Here is a 13,573-nt window from a genome sequence, read left to right as displayed (position 1 = left end):
AGTTCTGGGGTTGAGCTTGAGATTCTGTGTTACTAACAAGCTCTTAGGTAATTCTGGTAATCCTGGAGTGAAGATTATAGTTAGAGTAGCAAGCATGTAAACAACCTTGTTTTGTATATAAGAAAACAGGATTCAGAGGTAAAATAAAGACAACAGTGCTGGGAAGTGGTTGAGTCGGATCTAAACTCAGGTGCATCCAATAAATAAAGCAGCTACCAAGATGCTGGAAGATTCAGAGATCAGAGTCAGCTGAATGTGTTTTGAGGCTGACATTGGCCTATCTTAAATGGTGAGAATTTGCTGGGAAGAAGCAGGAGATGGATTTAGATAAGTTGATGGGAACCTCTTTATGGAATTTTGTGAAAACTGCTGAATAATTTTGAGCTAATATAGTCTCTAAAGTTTAGATTTGAACCAAAGTTAATTCATGGAATGTCACGATAAACATTTAGAGCTGAGAACGAGTGTATTAGTTCATTCAGGCTGCCTTAGTAAAACACCATATACTGAGCAATTTATATCTAATAGAAATGCATTTCCGATAGTTTTGAAAGCTGGAAAGCCAAAGGTCATGGTGCCAGCGGGTTCAGTGTCTGGTTAGGACCCATTCCATGGATGGCATCTTCTGGCAGCATCTCCACATGAACAAAAAGGCAGATGGGTTACTAAAATGCCCTTGAACCCCGTTACTCCTTCAACAAATGTGTGTGTGTGTGTGTGTGTGTGTGTGTGTGTGTGGTGTATGCACGATATATGTTATGAACAAGACCTTTGTAACTATAGTTCAAAAGATAACACAAATGACAGAGCCTCTTTTATAAGGGCACTGATCCTATTCACAAGGGTGGAACCTTCATGACCTAATTACCTCCTTAAAGTCCCGCCTCTTAATACTATTTCATTGGGGATTAAGTTTCAGCATGAAATTTGAGGGAACACATTTGGACCGTAGCAAAAAGTGACCTTAGGACTATCTGAGTCTTAACTGCTATTTTATAAATAGGAAAACTGAGGCCTATAGAGGAGCTCTAAATGAAACATGTGAAACGTCTCAAGCTAAGATTGAACAGGAGACACCTGGGTCTTACCCATGACGTTTGGTACATTACGGGGCTCAGTAAGAAATTAAATGCAAAGGCAGACTTAACATTGTTAGTAGGATACACTGAACTAGGTTCCCTTTTAAAGAAACGGACAAAACGAGAGGGTATTTTCATATGCTTTACAGCGTTCTGCTTTCTATGTGTGTGTGGGTTTGGGCTCTACGTCCCCACCCAAATCGTATCTCAAATCGTAATCCCCAGGTGTGAAGGGAGGCAAGTGATTGGATTGTGGGAGTGGTTTCCCCCATGTTGTTCTCCCGATGGTGAGTGAGTTCTCACGAGATCTGATGGTTTTATAAGACTCTCTTCCTCGTTACCTTCTTCTCTCGCTCCTGCCATCTTGTGAAGAAGTTGCCTACTTCCTCTTTGCCCTCTGCCATGATTGTACGTTTCCTGAGGTCTCCCCAGCAATTCAAAATTGTGAGTCATTTAAACCTCTTTCCTTTGTAAATTATCCAGTCTTGTGTATTTCTTCACAGCAATGTGAGAACAGACTAATGCAGCATGTTTGTGTGCTTCCACCATTTTAAAATTATTTGTTCTTAAAGTTAGTAAACTGCCTGAAAATGACTTTGATAAAATAGCAATATATATTGACACGTTTTCTGGATTAATTTTGGTGTGTGCTTAATGAAGCAGCTACGTTGTCTGGGGTGTACACCCAGGGTTTGTCATTTCGTCCTGGGAAAATTTAGGACATGAACACACACGAGGAGTTTAGGAGTGGAAGTTTAACAAGAAGGTGAGAAGAGAAAGAGAAACAGCTCTCTGTAGAGAAAGAGGGGTCTCTCAGCAGGAAATACCTGCTGGCGGTGGTTATGCTGGATTTTGTAGTACAGCTTGAGGAGCCAGTGTCTGATTTTCTAGGGCTCACAGATTGGTTCAATCAGGTATGATGATTACATAGCATACAGGAAAGGCTGGTTGCCCCACCCTAATCTGATTATGCAAATGAACGCTCATTGGCCCGCGCCGTCTTTTCTGGTCCTTACTGTAAATGTGGCTGGAAGAGAAGGGAAGATGGAGCTGCCATCTTGAACATGTGTAGTCCCTAGTTCCTGCAGGCATTCACCCGTGCAAGCTCCCAGCTTTTCTATGTCTGCAGCTCGACTTCACATGCTGCTCTTTATTAGGAAAATGATTTGGGGCTGCTTTTCATTAAAAGGAGAACCTTACCGAGGTCTTCCGTACCTTTGCTATCTGCCTAAGTAATTTCTTCTGAACTCCTGTGTCACTAAGAAAAACATTCTGCCAGAATGAGTGCATATTGGGTTTGGGAAGGGGGAGTGACAGTCTCCCTTTCAAATGAAAATAGCCAACGTAGGTGGTGCAGACATTGGCAGATTCTACTGTTAGGGCCATTATTTCAAATTTAAGATTTTCTCTCAGGTTTTTTTCATTTGTTAACACACTCAAAGGAGAAACTGGCAATCTCACTTGAGCATAGGAGAACTCCAAGGTGAGTGTTAAATGGTCATATTGCAGGGAGTCAGAGGGCTCCCTGCAATCCCGTCTGAAACCCCAACACCAAACTGAAACAGAGATTACCTTAGATACTCAACATAATTTGAGGCAACCAAGCTGAAAGTGATTTGGAACTTTTCTTATTTATAGGATTTGCCACTCACTACACCTGCAATCATTAGAGACCACTTTGGAGCCCACAGCTGAGCTGTGGAACACCTAATAAGTAGAGTGCTACTTTCTACTTTTCATTTTCAGAAGCACTGTTAGAGCTAATCTTTAAGTAGAAAAACACATGATTTCAATTAGTTTCTAGGGGTTAGCAACATGGGAACTCATTTGATACTTTAAAGTCTCAGATTGCTTTTATTCACCACAGATGTAGAAGCTAAAGAAACCAACACCTTTCACTATGGTTTGTGTATCTTCTGAGCTATGATCACAAAGAACTTGTTCATAATAAATACATGTTACACACAATTTGTTGAAGTGGTGATGAGGTTCCAGAGCATTTTAATCACTGACAATTTGCCTTCAGGCATCTTGAGATACTTTTCCTTGGAGAATTATTTTTGATGTAGATTACTGGATCCAAAAAAAAAAAAAAAAAAAAAAACCCAGTAAGTCAATGGTATTATTGAGGGAGGTGGGTAAAGACAAAAAGGAAAAAGACAATAACACACACCTGAATCGCATCCTTTTCCCCTTCCCAGTATTCTACCCTATTATCTAGAAGGGAGGGAAGATTTAGTGTGAAAGTTCTCAGTATACTACTACCAAGCAGTGACCTTTGTGATTGCAAGTGGCTCTCACCTGTCTGCCTGCCATTACGGTACCACAAAATTCAGGAACTCAATATTCTGGTGGTATGTCTCCAAAAATAGGTGGTGTGGGGTATTGAGTATTCCACAAGCTGCATTTTCTTCTGAATATTTTCTGCTGTGTATCGATTCTTCCATTTGTCCACTAGGTCTTTTCTACATCACTTTCTTAGGCTAGCTAACACATAATATCTATGTTGAATGAGCTGGCCACCTAGAATTAATTTGTAAGTATGATGTCATGAATCTCCATTACTCCCTTCTGGGGAAGAGTCATTCTGATGAAAATTTCTTGTGCCCGGCCCTTAACACCTACCTTTCCTGAACATTCCCAATAATTACTTAAACATACCAGACTCAAACACCTCTCTAACCCATTATAGTGCTCCATTTTTTTGTTTAAATCTTAGAAGGCAAAACTCTAGCCCTGACACTTATTTGTCCAATTATTCTCTTTATTTAATATTCTCCTTTGCATGACTTTGGAAAAAAACTTTTTCTCTGAGTCTTACTATCTCTTATCTATAAAGGAAGGAATTGAAATGGTGGTTCTCATAATCTTCTGCATTTCTATCATGTCTATCAAATCATGGTGCTAGGAAAGGATGAAATGTGATATGCATTACTGGTGGGTGAACATCAAACCTAAATCCAAAAAGTATCTCCAAAAAGTCAGTGTGAGGCTGGCAAAATTAGACATGTCCGCATTTCCATAACCAAAAATCAAAAAATCATCCGTCAAAATACAGCACTGCCAAGCCTACTCCCTTCTCTGTTAATTTGTAGCATTTCCTTAATACAAAGCAGAGTGAGCCCCAGTTGTCTATTTGGCCTTTGATGTATGACTACATAGAAGACGTCTCTCTAACAAGTACACAGTCACTAAATATAAAGTTCTTGGGATCATTGAGATGACACAGATAATTGATTCAGAAAGAGCCTCTTGAGAAAGCTGTGCATGAGGTAGAAGAACTTCTGTGATGTGCTTTAGAGAACTCGGATTGTCAAAGTGAAAAGCAGTAGAGTCACAGGAATTTTTCAAAACTGCAATTTGGTAAGAGACCGAATTTACATGGTATTCATTAGCCTGTGACACTCTACCATTAATAATTCTCAAACATGGCCGGGCGCAGCGGCTCATTCCCGTAATCCTAGCACTTTGGGAGGCCGAGGCAGGTGAATCATTTGAGGTCAGGAGTTTGAAATCAGCTGGCCAACGTGGTGAAACCCCATCTGTCTTAAAAATACCGAAAAACAATTAGCCAGGCTTGTTGGCAGGTGCCTGTAATCCCAGCTACTTTGGAGGCTGAGACAGGATAATTGCTTCAACCTGGGAGGCAGAGGTTCCTGTGAGCTGAGATTGCACCATTGCAGTCAAGCCTGGGCAACAAGAGTGAAACTCCATCTCAATCGATCAATATCAAAGATTTCCACCATGAACGGCGCATAGACACTAAAAGGCCAAATATAGTTTGTCAACTTTACTTCCTCTCAGATCACTAGGGTTAAAGCCTGGGAGCCATCTCCACTTCTTTTCCTCTCTTCACCATTTCAGCCAATCAGCTGCAAAACCCCAAACATTTTATCACACAGATTCATGCTCTTATGACAGCCCCATTGCCGGGGCTTCTGTTTAGGCACCATTAAGTGTTACTTGAATTGAGCAATTATTACATTTAATATTTTTCCTTTCCTTCTATCTTAACCTTTTAAACCTGCCATATGATGCTATAGTTATGTCTCTAAAATTACATCTCTGATGTCACCCCCTGCCTAATAATTTCCCATGGATATTTGTGGTTCTTGCTTGGGTCTATTAAACAGTCCTTTCTAGTTTCATCTTCTCCCATCTAACAATCTCCATATCACTGACCTTCCTCTAACCAAATATTTGAGAAACACACTCTTCATTATAAATACCATACATTTCCAAATCTTTTTATTTTCAACTTCAATATATACTGTTGCACAACGATATAACATTCTTTTATGCTTGGTAAATCTTTACATTTAAATCTCTGGTCTGTGAAAAATATGTACTAGGTCTTCAAAAACAATTTGGTGTGCTTTCTCTGTAATGTAAGAGTAACCTGTTGATCCGTTTGTTACTATTCGTAATTCTGGCTACTATGATGAACCTTGAGGGGGAACCCAGCCTAATTCAACTTACAATTCCAGGGCCTGTGCTGTGCCAAGAATATTTCAAGCACTAAATAAATAGTATAGAAAAAAGAAGTAGAGTGGGAAGAAGTAGAAAAGAGCATTTCCAAGAGTGAGAAGAATCCATATGGTGGAGCTTAATGTAAGGCAAGAGTAATGCCCTGAGTTAGTTCTGTGTTGCCTTTGCTGGATAGCGTTCAAGAGCATTGCCAGAAGTTGCATGTGGCCTATATTTATGTTCACCAGAGGATCAGTTTCTCAGAATGTTCTCTAAGCAGCTGGCAATTTTCTTGTCCGAAGTTAGTTTAAACTTTCTTCTCAACCATGCATAAACATAGCCAACTTATAAGGCACAATGTGGCAGGTACTGTCAATTGCGTCAGACAAAGCCTCTGTGAGCAAACACAGATGAAGAGGCAGAAACCTTGGACTGGGGAGATACAGTGGAATATCACAGCTACAACCAGTATTTTGCGGAAAGCACTGGAAGTAAATAATGTTGTGTAGAAATTCATGAAAACGCAATAATCAAAAAGTATTCTTGTCCCAAAGGGAGATATGAATGTAATTTAGAAACAAACTAGCAAACAGTAGACATCCTGACCCTAGCTAGACATCATGGTACATGCACAAGAGGACAAATACTGAACAATATTCTTAGCTTCATTAGGTAATAGCAATCTTCAGATCCTTATACTGAATAAGTGGGGGCTAAGATCCAATTTTACTTTATCCACTACACAAAATTGCATAGTTTCTGTAGAGTGAGGTGTAGTTGTTTGTCTACATCAGTGGTTCTCAACTGGAGGTGATTTGGCAACAACCCTAGGCAACATTTGACAATGTCTGAAGATATTTTTGGTTGTCACAGCTGAGGTTGGGAGGAATGGTGGTATTACTGGTATCTAGTGGATAGAAGCCAGGGATACTGCTAACCATCTCACAGTGCACAGGTCCACCCTATAACAGAGGAGCATCTGGGCCAGAGTAAGTTTGAGAACAGTGCTAAGTTTCCCAATAGTGCTAAGTTTGAGAAGCCCTTTTATAGATTGTTGAGTAGGATAATCTCAGCAATTCCTTTATCAATTTGAATAAAAGTCAGTTGAAAGAAACAACCGTAAGAACAAAGTCCAAACAAGGCAGATACCCAGACATAGTGATTTTATCTGACCAGTGGCTATTTGATCATGGTGCTCAAAGAGAGGTAAGTTCTCAACTCTTCCCTTCCTATCTCTTACTATCTTTGCAATTTGATCAGGATTTCCACTCACATATGGATGAGCTGCATTTTATGTAAGCAAGCAAACAGACCAGAGCATTAGCAAAGATGAGATAATTCATGACCAGGAGGCAGAATCCCATTTGTGGTGCATCTTGGCAGGAAGGGGCAACCTACCTAAGACAAAAGAAGTCTCTAAGGTGAGATTCCATTCCCTGTATTCTTCAGGGTTCTAGAACCCAAGCTTGAAGGAGCACTGGATTGAGAGTCACAGGATTTGAACTTACAATGTCCTGGATTTGCTTCTCTGTGCCTAAGTTTTTATATCTTCAAAATGGATGGTCCAGAATGTTTAGATATGTCCCCACCTAAACACAGAATAATTTCTAAAGATGTAATTTCATGTGGAAACTAAAAATATCCAGCTAAAAGTGGTGTTTCTCTGGTAAAAATAATTGGCTATTTCATGGGCTTTTCCTATTCAGTCACCTGTCCTGAAGCTTTGAGATATCTCTACAGATCAGAAAGGGGCAAACACCACTGGAACACACATGTGGCTATTCTCTTTCTAGTGCATTAGAACATTATTCTGAAGATTATCAAATATTAGTGTCCTAACTCTTTTAAACAATATGCAAAATGCTTACAGAGGTACAAAGAGTGATTCTTCAACCATAGAGGTACAGGAATCATACACAAAGAGTGATTCTTCAACTGTAATGACAATATTTATCACCCGGGAAATCTGGTAAAATTGCACATCCACTAGTCAGACTTCTAGAGATTCAGATATGTGAGTTGTAGTGAGCAAATTTTGGCTAGGTCACCATCATCTACTTCCTGCTTCTTTAACCAACAACACCTAAATTTTCTTTTAACGGGCCACCCATACCTTCAGTCCTACAGCTTGTCTGAAATTGATCTCATACTTATCCACTGGTAGCGTGAATGGATACATACCTAATTTGGAACAATGCTGGCTAATGCTGCTGGAAAATAGCTTGCTTTTTTCATCAGTCACCTCTTCCTGTCCGTTGAGTGGTATGCAGTTACCTCTATGAGGTCTGTAACTCTTTCACCAATGGCTGGTACATGTGAGGCATTCACCTAAGATAAAACCATGCACAGAGCTTCTCACGTATATTTGAAATAGAAAATATATGGTATATTTTCATGTTGAGCATTTAAAAAATGTATGTATTTTGCAATGAGAGGTATACTCACATTCCCTTAATTTATTTAGAAGTAGATCTTATACTGCTAGCATTTGATATTGGAGTAGAGGAAAAAATACATATGTGCTGTGATTAAAACCCTCAAAATAGTTTATATTATGTTAGTGCTTGACACTATGCTTATGCTGAAAAAATATGTTGGTGCCTATCGAGCGTGTTTTATTTTTTAACACATTATTTTATATGTCAAAGTAGGCTTTTGAACTAATGTTCATTACCAATATTGCATCCTTGAGTGCAGTTCCACCTTATATCTCATTCTGAAGAATTTTAAAGCTTAAATAAGATTCTGGATTCAGAGGTCAACCATTCTATTTAAAATGTAAAAGCACAAAATAATCTCTCTTGCACATGATCCAATAATATTAAACTGACATAAGTACAAGTTTAAAACATGTTTTGTTACTGTTAGGAAAATATTGCAATAAACTAAGAGAATCTAGTTCAAACATGTTATCAAATTTGTGACAAAATGTATATTTTGACTTCATTTCAACGAATCCTGCGGAATCAACCAGCTATCTCTCAGATCTAATTTTAACTCTAAAAAGGGAATATTGCCAGATATTCCTTAGGAATTTGTTGGAAAATAGGTTCATTAATATTTCTGTTCTGTGCTAAGGACGGTGAAGATAAGCTTGAAAACTAGATGCCATTGTACGGCAGGTATACTATAAAATGCAGATATCTCTCATATGACTGAAGATGTACTATGCTTTAGAAAAACAATATGTATAAATGAAATGGGCACTATTAATAAGAATTATTTGTTGACTGTTTTATGTATGCAAGGCACTACTAAGATACATATCCAGCCACTATCTATAATGACCACTGCTTATAATTATGTTTATGAAACACAATTGATGCCAAGTTTTTAAGGACGAGGTGATAAACCAACTTTTTTCAAATGATATGAAATTCAAGAACAGCTTTACTGGGAAAGACATGGCCTACAGGGGTCTTAAGGAGGGTTGAATAATCTATCTCTCCTATATATATGTGGTTTTTTTTTTTTTTTTTTTTTTTTTTTTTTTTTTTTTTTTGCTTCTTGCCAAGTTTCTACAAAATCATTGCAAGGGCTCAGTGAATTGGGGATTATTTTCATGGCCCCTAAGACTAGGTCTCACACCTTACCCTCCTTGCCAAGATTTCCCAGAGATGTTCCTGAATATTCATTCCATCAAACAATGACTCCTAATTTCTTTTACCCATGCAAGCCTGGCAATGCAGCAAAAAGCTATTCTTCACTGTCACACACATCATATAGACGAGGTTCTGCTGGCAGTTCAAGATAAGTAATATCTGCTGGAAGAGAGTCAAAGATGTAAATCCTTCCTCTGCCTTATGTACTGCAGACTTGTTTAGCAAAAGACTGTCTGGATGCTGGAGAAGTTGATCTCCTCCAAATGACTTACAAACTTCAAAATCACAGCCGTGTTGAGGAAGGGAAAGAGAGGACAGGGTTATGAGGGGGAAACACAGTGGGGCAGAGGGAAGGTCACAATCACTGTCGTGCTGGGGAGGAACTGTGAAGTAGTGGGTCTGGAAGCAAACTTAAGAGTCAGAAGTTACAGTTCTCTTTGATGCTTCTATCTGGATATAGAACTTTGGATAAATCACTGAACTCTCTAGTCCTTGGCGTCCTCATTTGTAAGGTAGGAATCTCTACCTATGATACTTACTTCAGCAGGGTGGGCGTTGTAAGGGTACCATGATTTTATTGGTGATATAGTTTACACTGCTGCAGCTCTGCCTCTGTACACAATCCCTCTACAAACAACCCATGCCTTCTCCTTTCATATGACGATATAAATAGCTGATAACTCTCGGAGACACCCCCTAATGGTGTAAAAAGGCAAACTCTAAGAATAGTGTTGGCAATTAGTTTTTGGAAACTAAACTAATTGGAAAATTAGTTTTATTATCTCTACCTAGGAGTTGGGAGCAGATAGCAGCCAGGATGGTGAATGGTAAAATATGCAGACTCCGTAATCAGATAGACTTTGGTTTGACATCTAACAAACTATTTACCTTGTTAAACTTCCTGATGATTAATCTGTGGAATGAGAGTGATGATAGCGACTACCTCTTCGGGTTGTTGTGAGTATTAAATGAGATTATGTTTGGCCCCCATTCTGGCATAGAAATGCTCTCAAAGGTTTGTTAATCTTCTGGTATTTTGTTATCTTTTTCTGTTCTTGCCTGGAGTATCATGCTTAGCTTTTACTGAATAAATCTGTGCAGCATTTATTCAGTCCAGCACTTATTCAGAGTTGTCCACATGAGAAGCAGCCCCATAGCATGTCAGCATCTACAGTTTTGGATCCCTGTCTCAGGAACTTTTGATTGGGTGCTCATCTCTGAAAGCCCTTTTCTTTTCATGGTATTCTAATTCATATGTGCTATGTCTCTCAAGTGACAGTCACATGAGTATTTTATGCCTTCGTTTCAACTATTCTGGAGGATAATGACATGTTAGTTTGAAGGATCTTACTCTTATTTACCCAGATTTTATAAAATACAGTGTGATATATGCCACCTAGTCTATATTTTAAGCCAGACTATCAACCACAAATATACCCTTAAAATATGGTGATGTATTATGGATAAAGACACAGAAACACATGCTTACTTATTTATAAGAGGGTTCTACAGATTGGAGAAAATTCCTTTTATACTCCATGAGTGTGGACCCTCCCTTTCTGAGGTCCGTGGAGCTGAGGGCTCATAGTACTGCTTTGGAAGAAGCTGAGGAGCTCTGGCATGGCTCCTATTGCTTTCTTGCTGACTTCTCTCTGTTCCTGCTTTCATTCAATCTTTATTGCATGCAAGACCACCCCAGAAGGGCATATTTGGTTCTCAGGGTCAAAGCATCTCAGATTAGAATGACTTACGACCCTCCATAGGGCCACAGTACATACACAGGTATCTGTAGTATTACAATTTCATGGAAAGGGGTTTTGATTAGGGAAAGACAATATCTAAAAAAGGCTCCATAAGGAGTTAATAAAAAAAAAAGTTGAAAACCACTGCTGTAAGTCTATTGAGGTTCCCAAAATGACTCACCTGTATTCTACCTAAACACAAGGTTTGGAAACAACTGAGAGAAAGACCACTATGAACCTGTTATGAACTCAACTCTGTCCCTGTGAAATTCATATGTTAAAGCCCTCTCAGTGCTTTAGAATGTGACTGTATTAGGGAAAAAAGAGCCTATAAAGAGGTAATTAAGGTCAAGTAAGGTTATAAGAGTAGAGATCCGATTCGGGATGGCTGGTATTTTTGTAAGAAGAGGAAGAGACACCAGTGATACACATGCACGGAGAAAAGGCCATGTGAGGACACAATGAATGAGAAGAGTGCCATCTGTGAGCCAGGGAGTGAGGCCCCAGGAGAAAGCAAGCCTGCCTTATACCTTGGTCTTGAACTTCTGGCCTCCAGAATGTGAGAAAATAAGTTTCTGTTGTTTAAAGCACCCTGTCTGTGATATTTTATTATGGTAGTTCTAACACAGTAATACAGAACCAAAAAATCAGTTTCATATCCTGAAACTCACAGTATTACACACTGCCAGAATGTGTACTTTCTAATATTGAGACCCAGAAGTAGTCAGACTTAGTAAGAATAAGTGCTGTTAAACTGCAAACCTACCCATGTGAGGGCCTGAGCCTATAGAGATTTTGCAGAGCACAGAAAAACCAAAGACCTTCTATGTGAGCAGGGCTGAGAGTAGCTCTCAGGAGACAGGTAGCAAAAGTGACTAGGCAATGTAAGCCCCATAGTTCTCCATCTAAACCCATCAATCACACTAAGTGGCTTCTGCATGCCTGCGAGGCATTGAATGAGGAAGAGAAAGAGGTCAGAAATGGGAAATTACTGGAGCTCCCTCCTCATGGAGGAAACATCTGGAGAGGGACCACTTTTACCACCAATCTTGTACAGATCACAGAGAGTTTGTTAGAATTCTCTAAATCTATCTAAAATGATTAAGCACAACCACTGGAATACCAAGAGGGATCGACCCTTTTGCTATTTTGTCTTTTTGATTCATAATCACCAGCCGGAGAGCAGACTAGTTCATAAACTAGAAATCAGCTAATTTAAAAAATTAAACCTAAGAATGAGTGAGTTAAAAAATAATGGCTAAGATATATTGCTCATGTGCTGTAAGTTAGATACTATTCTAACTACTATGCATATGCATTCTCTACTGTAATTCACATGATGACAAGTATTCTTCCTATTTTTGACATGAGGAAACACTCAGAGATTAATTAACTTTCTCATGCTCATTCGAGTAGTACATAAGGAAGCCTGAATGAGAAAGCCTAGAAGCAGAGAAATAAAGTGGGATGTTGTGTCACCCACATTTTTGAGTGGCGGTAGTTTGACTTGTGCCTGAATGCATTTCTTCAGTGTCTGTGGTTGGAATATAATAGTTCTCGTTAAAGTAAGCCAGGATACCAGAAGCTAGAGAGGAAAGAAGAGTAAAATAATAATTTAAAAAATTTGGGGGAAATCTATAAAATGACCACATTGAAGAGATTAGAGGCAAATATCAACATAGGAATGGAGAGACAACAGAGGAATGCTGGGCACAGAAAGTAAGAAATTATTGTATGATGGCAAGAGTAGATAGTTCATCAGTGGTGATTGCTTAGATTTGGGGTTAATGATCATACTTTATTGACTTTTAAGGGTGAAAGGTGAAGGAGTCTGAGCAGATTCAGAGGTTCAACAGAAGTGGAAGGAACCAATAGAAACCTAAAATCACAACAAAAACAAGAGTGTAGAAAATTCTACTGGGAATCATAATACCGCTCCAACATAGTCTTCAACTTACCCAGGGTAGCTTTGTAACACCTGACAATTTGACCTGCAAAAATGAATATGCCAATTTTCAGAGTAATTTATGTTTGCAAGTTACTTTGTTTTTATCTTGAAAACCATCCTATGAATTGCAGGAATAATTATTAATGTAATTTTACAAGAGAAGAAACTGAGAAATGACTCATCTGATGTTACACAGCAAACGAGTGAAGCCAGGTCTCTGGCTGGCTGGCTTATTTATTCATTTATTTGAGACAGGGTCTCACTGTTATCCAGGCTGGAGTGCAGTACTGAGATCTCAGCTCACTGCAGCCTCTGCCTCCTGGGTTCAAGCGATTCTCGTGCCTCAGCCTCTCCCGGGTAGCTGGGACTACAGGTTTTTGCATACTACCACACCTGACTAATTTTTTTTGTATTTTTAGTAGAGATGGGGTTTCATCATGTTGGCCATGCTGGTCTCGAACTCCTGACCTCAAGTGCTCCACTCACCTTGGCCTCCCAAACTGCTGGTATTACAGGCGTGAGCCACTGCGCCCAGCCTGACCTGAGAAAATGTTTACAAAATCATCGAGATGGTCATATGTGTTAAGAACTTGCCAACCATTGCTGTAATTCATTTCCTTATAATATACTGGAGTCTAAGGTCTTATTTATGTTGTATACTTAAGTGATTAGGGTAATACCACATTTTGTAAAGGAGCAAATCTTGCAAGGTCTCCTTTTTTTTCACCTGACTCC

The sequence above is a fragment of the Macaca mulatta genome, chromosome 20 (genome assembly GCF_049350105.2).
Source record: "Macaca mulatta isolate MMU2019108-1 chromosome 20, T2T-MMU8v2.0, whole genome shotgun sequence".
Taxonomy (NCBI): domain Eukaryota; kingdom Metazoa; phylum Chordata; class Mammalia; order Primates; family Cercopithecidae; genus Macaca; species Macaca mulatta.
The sequence above is the reverse complement of the archived record's forward strand: the minus strand, read 5'-3'. Positions refer to the sequence as shown.